Source organism: Silurus aristotelis (genome assembly GCF_946808225.1).
Source record: "Silurus aristotelis genome assembly, chromosome: 12".
Taxonomy (NCBI): Eukaryota; Metazoa; Chordata; class Actinopteri; order Siluriformes; family Siluridae; genus Silurus; species Silurus aristotelis.
The window spans coordinates 22,714,301-22,727,132 of NC_139585.1; the positions used below are offsets into that span (position 1 = coordinate 22,714,301).

At 37.6% G+C, this 12,832-nt stretch overlaps 1 protein-coding gene across 1 annotated transcript in view; it reads left to right on the forward strand.

Moving 5' to 3' along the window:
* Window positions 1-12,832, forward strand: part of arid5b (AT-rich interaction domain 5B) — a 99,482-nt gene that overhangs the window by 36,684 nt on the left and 49,966 nt on the right. The gene's annotated exons all lie outside the window — the stretch shown is intronic.

Below are 12,832 nucleotides of genomic sequence, written 5' to 3' on the forward strand. Positions count from 1 at the left end.
CATAGACTGATAGTATGATAAATGGAAAAATGAATTATTCTAAGAATGAGTGGGTGGATGGATGGATGGATGGATGGATGGATGGATGGATGGATGGATGGATGGATGGATGGATGGATGGATGGATGGATGGTTGGATGCCATTGATAAATGATGAATAAATAAATGGAGTCATGGTTGGATAGAGGGCTGCATCGATCTAATAATAATTGGAGGGATAGTTTAATAGGGGGATAAACATTTAGACAGATAGTTAGATGAATGGAAAAATTACGAATTTCTGAAGAATTAAAGGATGGATGGGTGAATGGAGGAATGCATAGATGAATGGGTATTTAGCTTGTTGGACAGATGCTGACTGATATTGTGCCTGAATAGAATAGATAGAGGGTATTCAATTGATGACTAAATAATTGGATGATGAATGGATGGATGGATGGATGGATAAATACAAAGGATAGATGTTCAAATTAATGCACCGAGGAATGAAAAAACAGGTACGTGTAAATACAGATTTATGAACAGTTGAACTATGGAGATGTGTGTCTAGATTGATGGTTAAAAGAGTGATATGAGTGATGGAATGAAATGATAGCTAGCTGCATGGATGAGTATAAGGATTGATGGATATGGTGCATGGAATGAATTGATGGATGGTTAGATAAATAGCCTGATGGACAGATGACTTAAAGGATTGTTGATATGGTGCATGAGTAGATAGATGGATGGTTAAACAGATGAGTAGATCGATAGTGGGTTGGTGTGATAATGAAAGTTACCACCTACATAACAAATAAACCTCTATGCTCTAAACAATCCGGCATCTTCACTGAAAGTTCTGCCATTTGATTTGAATCCCAGGATGACTAGTAAAGTGTCTCAGGGGAGGCTTGGGCAAGGCAGCTGGTACTGGCACTGGCACATCAGCAGGCATAAATGCCTGGTAGCCAGTTTGATCACACAAGTTCTAATTAAAGCAGGCAAACTGTTGTTTTTTATTGTTTAAGCTGAGGCTGCACAGCCTTCCAGCTTCAGCTAGAACAATAGAAAGATAGATGGATAAGAAGACCATTTCTCATGATAGAGAGCAGCAGCAGTGATCTTTTACCTTTACCGTTTTCTCTCTGAGGTCAGAACCAGACTACAGTCTGCCAATCTGTGCTGCAGCTATAAAGAAGAAGTGACGTCTATCCTCCTGTTGGTTTTATCGTTCGAGTGGCGTGTTGTTGCTTGCTGTCAGCGCTCCTTTTAAAAGTGATACAGCCACTGGCACACTAAAGGAGAGATCTTGTTTGCAGCTTAAAGTGGTTCTCAAAACACTTTTACGTGCCAAGCTAGACTTGCTAACATTGCGTTTTGCTGTTATTGTGTAACAGCTGGTTACAAGGGTTGCTCGAGCAGGAAGTAGTGGAAAAAAAAAAACGTCTCTGTACACGAACCAGTAGTGTCTCATGTCTCCACTTAACACGACCGTGAATCCAACGCGACGAGGCATCAGTTAAAACACAGTGATTCTGAAAGCTTTTGATTCATTTTCTGTGTTAGCAGCTGTGCCAATAGTGCCGGCTGGTATTCAAATCACAGGTTTATATTAAAGTGTTATTGTTACTATAGTAACAACTCATTTACAGGGACTTGCTTGGCAGATGCTCCACATAATGTAAGTCTAAATAAACAGATTAAGAAAACGTTTTGTTTGAATAGGGGTTTATCATTGTCATAGTTACATTACCTGTAAGGAGATTTTTATTTAACATTCACCAGGGAAGTTTCCAGTGCTAGGATTCTTCTGGACTTTGCACATATTCTGTTGATTTTTTTTTTTAGTAAGCTAGAAAACATTTTTTTTATTTTTTATTTAAATTAATTAAATTTAAATTTTTAAGTTAGAAAAAAGCTGAAAAGTGTTGAAATGTCAGTGATAAAAGGCTTGTGTTGAGGCTGCTCAGCTACATTTATTGCAACTGAAAATAGTAAAAAAAAAAAAAAAAAAAAAAAAAAGCATGTGTTATTAGTTAATAATAGAAAAATTGCATTTGTTGGCAAAATCGCTAGAGTGTAAGAGGAGAAAAATGTTTTAGGACATCCTGTTATTGGAAAATAGGAAAATCATCCACCCCATTATGAATTATTTTCCTATAACAGCACACCATGTCATGTTTTATTTCTTATTCAAAAAATCCTGAATGCTAATGATTAATGCGACTCTTGAGTCTGCCAATAGCGCATAATCTTTTAGTGTGGGTTCCATAATAACTGGTTTCATTCCTACACCCATTTTTTTTTTCTACAAGTAAGGAGGAAGTATTCCTTTTGCGACTCAACAACAATGTGGTTAATATTAATTGATAGCTTTCGCCTCGGCTGGCAGCATTTAAGATTCCTGAATCTACATGATTACACCATCAACATTTCGTTTTCCTGGTACTGCGTTCTCTGTCCTCGGAAAGGATACTGTACGCGATTGTTCCTTGGATTTATGTCGAGGCTTTCAATTCTGTGACTCTGCCAAAAGATTAACTCGTGGGTGACGAGGCAAGCAGTTTTTTTTTTCTCCCCCTATTCGCTCCAGGGCCGTTTATGTAATAACTTAGAGCAGCAGCAGTTTTGCAGTTTTGAAAATGGCTGCCAATGTACTTAATGGTTTATCTCTTGTATATAGAGGACACATGATTTGGCTCTGAATTACTGGAAAAAAAATATCAGATACGCAGTCTGGGTTTTTGTAAGAAACAGCACCTTTTAGTAAAGCATGTACTCTGAGATTGTTGTAGATACTCTGAGAGCTTGTAGATAACCCTAGCACAATTCTGGACCAAACACCTATTCTTTGAAAACAGAACTTATTGAAACCACATTGAAACAAGCCATCATTTTCACAACTTCCACGAAAAGGGTGCGCTATTTATTACGCTCTGAACTCATGCGTGAAGTCATCGCTCATGTTAAAGCAGTAGATTTCGAAGTTTGGCTTGTTGTGCAGCACATTGGAGAAAGAGAAAGAAATGAGAAAAATCAAAGGAGACAAATAAGAAGTGAAAAACATGGAGCTTTTAGTGTGCCCAGAGTAAAGGTTACTTGGTGGAAAATCTCCCGCGTTTAGCCTAACCATTAACTTTACTGAGAAAGTAACGTGCCTTCCAGATCCTTGGCATTTTGAAAGGGCTGTCCAGTGGTTTTGAGACGATTCCAGTACATTAGCGAGTAGCGGCCAGCATAGAGGGGTCCGTTTCAGGAAAATGTGGCAGGAATGGTGTAGCTCGCCCACTGTCTTGCTCACACATATTTTTAGTAAGTTGATCCGAAGTCTCCTGCCAATTGCAGTTTTATCTGCTCCGTCTTTTAATGGAAATGTCCACAGGGCTTGCCTCGCCCGCCTGCTCTTCTGGCCACACGTCAATCTCTCTCCCTCAAGGAAACAAAGGCTGCTTAATTGACTAAAAGGTCTCCCTCGGACGTGATTGGGTCCCGAATACGAGCTTGGTGAAACGTTTTCTCCTCACCCTGTTATAGGAACGTAATTAGAACCCCGGAACCCCATTCTTTCGCCATTACAATGCATTATATTGTGCGCAAAGTGTCAGCGGGGGCGAAGGCGCCCCATAGGCAAACAGAGGGCAATTTGGTTCGACACTACTCCGCAGGGTTTCACCCTGACCCCGGCGGGTCACATGACTCCCGACGACAGCCTGAACAATTACGCCTGCCACATTCTTCTCTCAGGCTGTGGCGTGCTACAGAAAACCCAACTCTAACAGCCGTGCCTCCTGGTGATCGAGACAACACCGCCCTGCTTAGAAATAACAACCCCCCCCCCCCCCCCCTAAAAAATAAAACTCACACATAAGTGTCCCTCTTCCATGAAGGACACTGTCTTTGAAAAGCACGAGAGAAAGGATTGAAGTGTCTCTTTAGATAGGTGATGTTAATGGAAGGACTATTCAAGAGGGGTTTTTTTGTACCATGGAAGCTCTGTAATGGTTGTGCTGTTATTCCCCCCTCTCCTGATTCATTTCCTGTCTCTGAGGACGTTTATTTTTAGGAAGTCAGTATTATTATGTGGGCATATGCTTAATGATTGCAGTGTGAAGCACAGGCATAAAAGATGCATTATGGAATGAAGAGGGTTTTTTTTTCTCACCACGGCATGTCAGAGAGAAAGAAGACAATGTTCTCTAGTCATGAGGAACGTGTTTTGTGGCAGATGTACGCTATGGCTGTATCTTTATCTACAGGGTTGCCAGGCTTTAGTCAGCATGACTGTTTTTTTTTTTTTTTTTTGTGTGTGTGTGACAGGAATGTAGTGTAGCTGATTAGAGCATGATTGGTGCATAGCGATGAGGATGACAATTAACGATAGCCTGTCGTTCGGTAAAGAGAAGCAGCAACTGACAAAGCAGCCCATTGTTGTTTATCATCAAGGACCCTCTCGTGTTGCAGCCATTGTTGAGAAGTGCTAATAATTTGTACTTAAGTAAATCAAATTGCAGGCCAAGGGTTTCACCTTTCTTTTATTTTTTTTGGTGCGGAGCAAGCACTCTCCGATTTCATCCTCTGCCTCATTTAGAGGATGTGTTTACCGCATACACGGCAGTAAAAATGGGTCATTTATTTTCCTCCCGTTTAAAAAAAAAGCCCTAACAAATGAAGTGTGTGTGTGTATATACCATGGCATGTTTTTATACCCAAATGTCATCACAAGATGACGGATATCAGACAGTTTTCACTTTATACGGGAATTCAGTTGGTATCCATGAGGGGGAAAAATGCAGAGGAAAAAATTGCTTTGGGGACCGAGTTTGAAGGTGGGGTTTAATTTGAGATATTTCAATGTTTTAATTGAAGGTCCTCATAAGGATAGTAAAACAAATGTGTGGGTGTTTGTGTGTGTGTTGGTTAATTTCGCATCCATGTGGCCAAGTGTCTCTTGGAGAAGAATTTAATAAGCATTCGGAGAACCGACTTTGATTGATACCATATTTTGGGAAAAAACGGGGACATCTGTGTGCTGAGTGCGAGAGCTTGTTGAAGAGAATATTAATACTTCACATCGCTTTTTAAAGTACCAGGCAGGGGGACGTACGGCGACTCGGATTCGGGACTCGCAAGGGGGCACCGGCTTCTCCGCTTCGACCATGTGGCTCACAGAGCATTTAAATATTTGGGTGCAGGGGAAAAAGATGTATTATCCCAGACGCATATGGAAGAAAAACTTTCTTTATGATTCTTTTTTTTTTTTTTAAGAATATTGAGGAACATCATATGGCCCCCCTCCCTTCCCCACTTCATCCCCTGCGCCTTTTCATCCAAGAAGGGGAGGGAAGGGGGGAAAAAATTAAAATGAAGTAAGAATTACCTATAACCCAGTTTCTTTTTCTTTTGCAATCGGATCCGGGTCTCGAGCTTTGCTGCTTACATAAACAAATCTTTCTCTTAAATTTGATTCAGCATTAAGTCTTTCCAGAGACATCGACACCCCTACCCTCCCCACCCTGCCCCTCTGCCCCCACCCCCCATTTCCCTTGCTTCTATTTATATTGGATATGAAGTTTTCTTTGTTGTTCCCTGTGTCTTCATTGGAAATAAAACTCTGATGTTTGCTCTGAACATAAAGTAATGTGTTGAAGTAGTGCAGCAGGCAAATTTCCCAAAATCCAAATTCCATTGGAGATCATACTCTCTCTCTCTCTCTCTCTCTCTCTCTCTCTCTCTCTCTCTCTCTCTCTCTCTCTCTCTCTCTCTCTCTCTCTTCTCTTTGCTTTACATGTTTTCGCTCTCTCTGTTTCTGCTGTACTTTGGCTTTGCTAGATTTAATGCAGGTAATTAATGCCATCCAGATGTTGCAGTCAGATCCATTTTGGTGCTGCACATTGAAAGCACAGACAAGCTTAGGCAGGCTCCATCCACACTAATCACTTAATACACTCGAGAAGGATTGTATGAGCGGTTAAGTAAACAGTATGTAAAAATTATTACTGTTTTTCCATGCGCAAAAGCATACAATTAGCCCCAACACGAACGTTCACACTCGTCGTTTGCATGAACCACGGGAAAAATAAGCTCTCTTTACATCTCAGCTTTACATCACTCTCATGTATCTCTTTTTCCCTCTCTCTTCCTCTCTTTTCCTCTCCATACCTCTGACCATAGTTTCTCATTCCACGTGCACGGTTCTCTACTTTAGGTTTGATGATTCAGGTCTTGGTTTTTGTTTTGTTTTTTGTTGATTTTTTTGTCCACCCACAATTCCACAATCTAGATTGAATTACAAAAGGTCATGCATTTTTTAATAGCCCACATGCCTCATCCATGTGTCATATTAAGAATTTAAGACCAAAGCAAAGAGCTGCCTAGTTTTCAATCCAAAGTTATACTTGTTTTTATTTCCATCCTACTCCAGGCCTTGTCAGGGTCAGGCTGAAACCTCCCCCTAAAAACCACCCACCTAAACACACACACACACACACACACACACACACACACACACACACACACACACACACACACACACACACACCACCACCACCGCCCCACCTTACAATTTCTTAAAATCCAAAATAGTTTCCCTCCCACAGTGGAATTTGCATAATAGTCCAACAAAGTTTTTTTTATATTTCTACGAATTTGGTAATGAATAACTTACAGGTAATCCAGATAAACATTGCACGCTTCATGTATATATATATATATATATATATATATATATATATATATATATATATATATATATATATATATATATGTGCGCGTGTGTGTGTGTGTGTGTGTGTGTGTGTGTGTGTGTGTGCATGTGGTGTGTGGTTTGTTTGTGTGTGTGCCAGAGTCTGTTCATGTACTTTGTGGTTTTCTGTTTCTTTGACTCTGGGGTCAGTATTATTAGTTTAAATGGGATTTACAGCTTGCTATTTGCGTGCATTTTGGATCGTGAGCCGGTTCACATGAAGCTGATGGATTATGATGATATTTCATCGACATCAGCGATAAATTGATATCAATAAAAACGATATAATATTGATATCTGACAATGTACCGTTGATCACGGCAATACGACGATATAATATTGTCGACAACGTAATACCAGTAACCCGTTATGACGATATGATATTGATGATATGACACCGATATCAGCAATATCACAATGCAATCTGAGTGTATCAGGTATAAGTAATGAGGCTGTAAGACTAATAATGCTGAAAATAAATGAACATTATGTCAATATAATATCAATATCAATGATGAGGATAATTGACAATATCAATTGATATCGAATCATTACATCGCTAACCTGTGATATCACTGATATTGATATTATATTGACAATGTTCATTTATCTACAGCATTATCAGATATAATATCAGCAATAATATCAGCAATAGCGATATATCATTGATGAAGATGTATTAATAACGATTAATTTCGATATCAGTGATATGATGACATATCATTATAAATTATTATCATTAACCATATGATGATAGAATTTCAATTTCAGCGATGATATAAGTATTAGCCATTCGAGGATATCAGTAACATCAGTATCAGTGGCATGACAATATATGATCAATATCATCAATATGGCGATATGGCGATATAACATTGAAGATATAAGACTGATAAGTGTGAGGAGGAATTGACATTTTGATATAATATCAATATCATTGTTGATTGTGTCACAAATTAGCGATGTAATTATTTAATATCAATCACAGGGATGATATAATATCAGATATTATCAGTATCATTGATGATATAATATCAATATCAAAGTGATATAACAAAATAATATTAGTATTAGTGATATAATCATATGAATATACAATTATATCAATATCAGTGATATGGCGATATATCAATATCATTGACGTCGATATTATATCAATAACAGCAATGCTGATATAATATCAGTGATATGACGATAGTTTAAGCCCCGGTATTGCCAAGCTGCCACACTTTGGCCCTTGAGCAAGACCCATAACCCCCTGTGCATCAGGGGTTCTGTATCATGGCGAACCCTGCTCTTTGATCCTGGCATGCTACATCGCTGTGATATGCGAAGATGTAATAGTTTTCCTGTGGGATCAATAAAGTATATAAAAAAATGATACAATAATTTTATCGTTAACTATCGCTATCAATGAGTATATAATGGCAAGATAGATAGATTTATATATCAGCAATGACGATATATTATCGACAATATGACAATATATCGATATCAGCTATGCAGATAAAATATCAGCGATATGACAATATAACGATATCGGCAATGACGATATAATAGCAGAGATATGACAATATATCGATATCAGCAATGACATTAAAATATCAGTGATATGATGATATATCAATATCAGCAATGACGATATAATATCACCAATATGAAAATATTATATTGATATCAGAAATGATGATATAATATCAGCAATATGACAATAAATCGATATCAGCAATGACAAAAAAATCAGTGATTATGACAACATAAGATCAATATCTGCAATGACGATATAATATCAGTGATCTGACAATATAATGTTGATATCAGCAATGACGAAATAATATTAGCGATATGACGATATAATATCGATATCAGCAATGACGATATAATATCAGCGGTATGACAATATAATATTAGCGATATGGCGATATAATATCAACGATATGATGATATAAGGTCGATAACAATGAGTATATAATAATATCATCAATATGATATAATATGAATATCAGTGATGACAATATAAAAATCAATATTATCAATGACCCTATAATATTACCATAGCAATGATGTAATATCACTGTCAGCAATGATGCTATATCAGCATCAACGTTATGACGATGTGATATCAGTAACAGCTTTATAACGACATGATACTGCTAATTTTGTTATGCTATACTGATACTGCCCTTTATGACAGATTAATATCATCTTCACAATCATGCCTAGAGCCACAGGGTGACGTCTCCCATTTGCTCATGCATGTCACATGACTTAGTTACATGTCACCAATCACTTACACACGTTTCCTTGCTCCATGATTCAGTTATTGTTTTTTTCTCATTGTTATGTGTTTTTTGTGTGTGTGTGTGTGTGTGTGTGTGTGTGTGTGTGTGTATTTGCACTTTAATACATAAATCAGCACCTGAATCTGCTACTTACACATCATTTACAGTGACAAAAATTACAATATAATATATAGGCAATAAGGCGATATTTCAATAATGCTGTTATGGTCATATAATATCGATGGCAATTTGACCATATAAATTATTGATACCATCATTCACAGGTATTGTGATCAATTGTATTAAAGGCAAGGAATTGGAAGTTAGTGTACTACTATTTTTCTCCCTTGAAAATGTTTTTAAGATGATATGGATCTTCAAAAATGATAAAATGTTTTATTTTCCTTCTGTGCACTGTTTTTTCTTTTTTTTTTGTGGGCATCCAAGTTTTGACTCAGGGTTTCAGTGTCACTATGGAAAAAATGTGTTTAGGTATTTCAGTAGGATAGTTTTATCACATCACACCCCCTTAGTTTGATGTCTGATCTAGAGCTAAAATGATTCCTTTTGTAACTCAAGTAAATCGAATTAAAAAAAGCATCGAAGCAAATTATTTAACTACATACGGAGCACTGTGTTTCCCCACGGACCATTAATACTGACGCACCCCCCGCTAAACTCTACAGGTAAACACAGACAGCACTGCAGAATAAAAACTGCCGGAACAGGGAAAAAATAGCGAGGGGAAGAATCAGACCAAATAAATAAAATAAAAAGTTTTCAAAGTTTGGGATCATTTCAAACTAAAACAGAAAGAAAACACCGTACAGTGTGGTTACCTTTTTCTTTTTTACATTTAAAATTTTTTTTTTTTTATTATTATTATTCATTTTTTTTTATTTATATATTTTTATTTACATTTCGATATAATGTGTCAATTAAATGCACTAAATGGGTTCAGTTTTCACAGATGTTCCTGTTTGGAATTTTAGCGATAAAAAATTAAAAAAATTTTCTAAAAAGGAGACAAATAACATTGTCAGAGACCTGTTTTATATTTTCTCTTGTACATATTTAAGAAAAACTAGAATAATCGTTAGAATACTCAATTACTAAATTATTCGATAGCTGTAGCCCAAAATTTGATCAGTTTTTTTTTTAGCCAGCTGAAATGATCCAACACAATTAAATTTTTTATTTTATTATCAGCACTGAGTACTTTTTATCAGTTTACAGCTAAGTGTTATCTTGTGAAATGATTTCAGTTCATACGACTGACAGACGCTACACTGATGAGCACAGCGACCTCAATTGAATCAACCTCTACCCCATGTCATGCTCTCCCTTAATCAAATCCTGCTCTCAGTCAGGTTTCAGGCAGGGATTTGCAATGAATTTGGACACTTGGACTCGTATATTATGGTGGGGATTTTTTCCTTTGCTCTCCAGTTGGGCCTGATTGATTTAGAAGCTTGTGTAAAAAAAACAAAACAAAAAAGAAAACCCATTCAGAAATTCTGATCCGACTCCTGATGGTGAAACAGTCCTCTTTAGAACTTTCCACACGAGTGTTGTGCAATGCATCACATCCAATTGAAACCAAATTGCCGCTCTTTTTCTCCTGACGCCGCTCGGAGGCCTGCGAGGACGTCCAACAGCTGCGAGTTCTACGGAGCATTTTATTAAAGTGCCGAGATCCCCCCCGCTCCCCTCCCCTACGAACGCACAACTACGCACAAGAAAACGCATATTGCTCGCTTAAACAGCCCTCCTTAATTTACCATTAAAACCCGAAGCTATGAGTGACATCAACGCAATCAGGCGGACGTCAAAGCGAGCAGCCGTGCAGAGAACGGCCTCCCGTGTCCGGAAGCGTCCAAACAGAAAGGAGCATCACGTCAGGCTGAATAACTCTAACAAGCATCCAGCGTGAGCCATCAGCTTCCATTTGTTTCTCCAGGATACCTTAATAATGAATCCACTGGTTGTTTTAATGTTCCAGCAGGGCCGTGCAGATGAATTCAGGGCCGCCCTGTTGGAATGGATTATCTCTCAGGTTTGACATTTGAGGTTGCGCTGATATTTTTAGCGTCCTCCTTTGCGATTTGGACTAATTACGCTGCTGGCTCCCTTTTTTTTTTCGTTACAAAAGCTCATTTCTGGCAATAACTCCTCAGGAAGAGCAAGGGGAGTCGACATTTTTTTCGCTCCAGAACCACATCATCTCAAATTTGTCACCTTTTCTTTTTTTTTGCTTCTCCTACTCCACACTTGAACGTGAAGGATCACCAGTGTCATTAAGCAACCGCACAAACCTCGGCATGACGCGCACACATTCGGAACGTCGTGCAGGGAAAAGGAAATATTGAGCTCGGTTTTTAAGCAAGCATATCCCCGACAGACTTCTTACACGATAAATGAATAATGCATGCCAAAAAAAAAAAAAATGGAACCTTTCAGGACACAGAGTCTGTTCTGTAATACAGAACTACTGTGGGTTTGGGTTTTATAGACAGAACCTCGTGGTAGAATAACTTTTTTTTTTACCTTAAAGCATTTCACTTACCTGACTTCACTATATATATATATATATATATATATATATATATATATATATATATATATATATATATATATATATATATATATATATATATATGGTTTACTTACCCAGGAGTCTTAAAGAATGGTGATCAGTATAGAGTAGTATACTGTAATTTGTTAATCATTTAATAAAATTGGTAATAAATTTTACCGAAACAGCAATTTACAGTAAGATACTGTATAAAATACACACATTTTTATATGTATAGTTTATAGAGTACTGTACTGTGGCAGTATTGCTATTGTTATCGTAATATTACGACGGAAAAATCATAAATAGAACCATCATAACTATAACAGAACCATCTATCTATATATCTATCTATATAGATATATATTCAGCATGACAGCGATAGAGGGATAAAAGATTTAAAAATGTTTTAAGGAGAAATAAATGCACATATACATAAAGGAATGCAGGGGGCTGGTCAGACAATTGGCCCCCAGTAAAAGCTTTTATTTTCCGCCTCATAATAGTCAAGAGGATGGTGGTAGATGGTGTCATGTTTAAAGATGTTATTATGCCAGGTTGCCACAGGCCATGTGAAGTCGTTTGAAATTGTAATTTGATATTTGGGATAACACAGACCTATTTTTTTCTTCTTTCTTTCTTTCTTCTTTTGGCCTTCAGACTGTACAGCCAGCCTACAGTATAACTGCACTTTCACCAGTTAAAACAGATCCCAATCTGATCTCTTCGTCTCCTTTCTCCTCCTTTCTGTTTCTCTATTCATTTTTGCCCTTCAATTGTTTTTTTGTTTTTTTCTCATTATTCTTGTTCCCAAGTAATTACAGGCCAGTTGGTCTTAAACGCCGCATGTAACCGGATTCAGGTGTCGGCGGCTGTAAAGAGTCATTTCCAGAATGTTTACCCTGCGACTCGTTTACTGAGGGACTTTTTTTATAGCCACTCTGTAAAATTGCAACAAAAGGGGAAAAACAGATATTCGCGGGTGGTGCATTTTAATTCGCAGGAGAACAACAGCGTACTGTCTTGCTTGATTTCGGTTGAGCAGGAAATTACAGTTGAAAGCTCTTGGCTTGGTCCTGTATATTGTTATCCCCAGTGCAATGATGGGTTGATTTCCTGTTTGCATAACTCATACTTAAGTTATGTAATATTCTTAAAATCAGAATTTTTATTTATTTATTTTTTTTTTTGAGCATACAGCCTAAAGAGGAACAGGAGCATGTGGCCATTACTCACGCTTGTATTTAAAGCCCT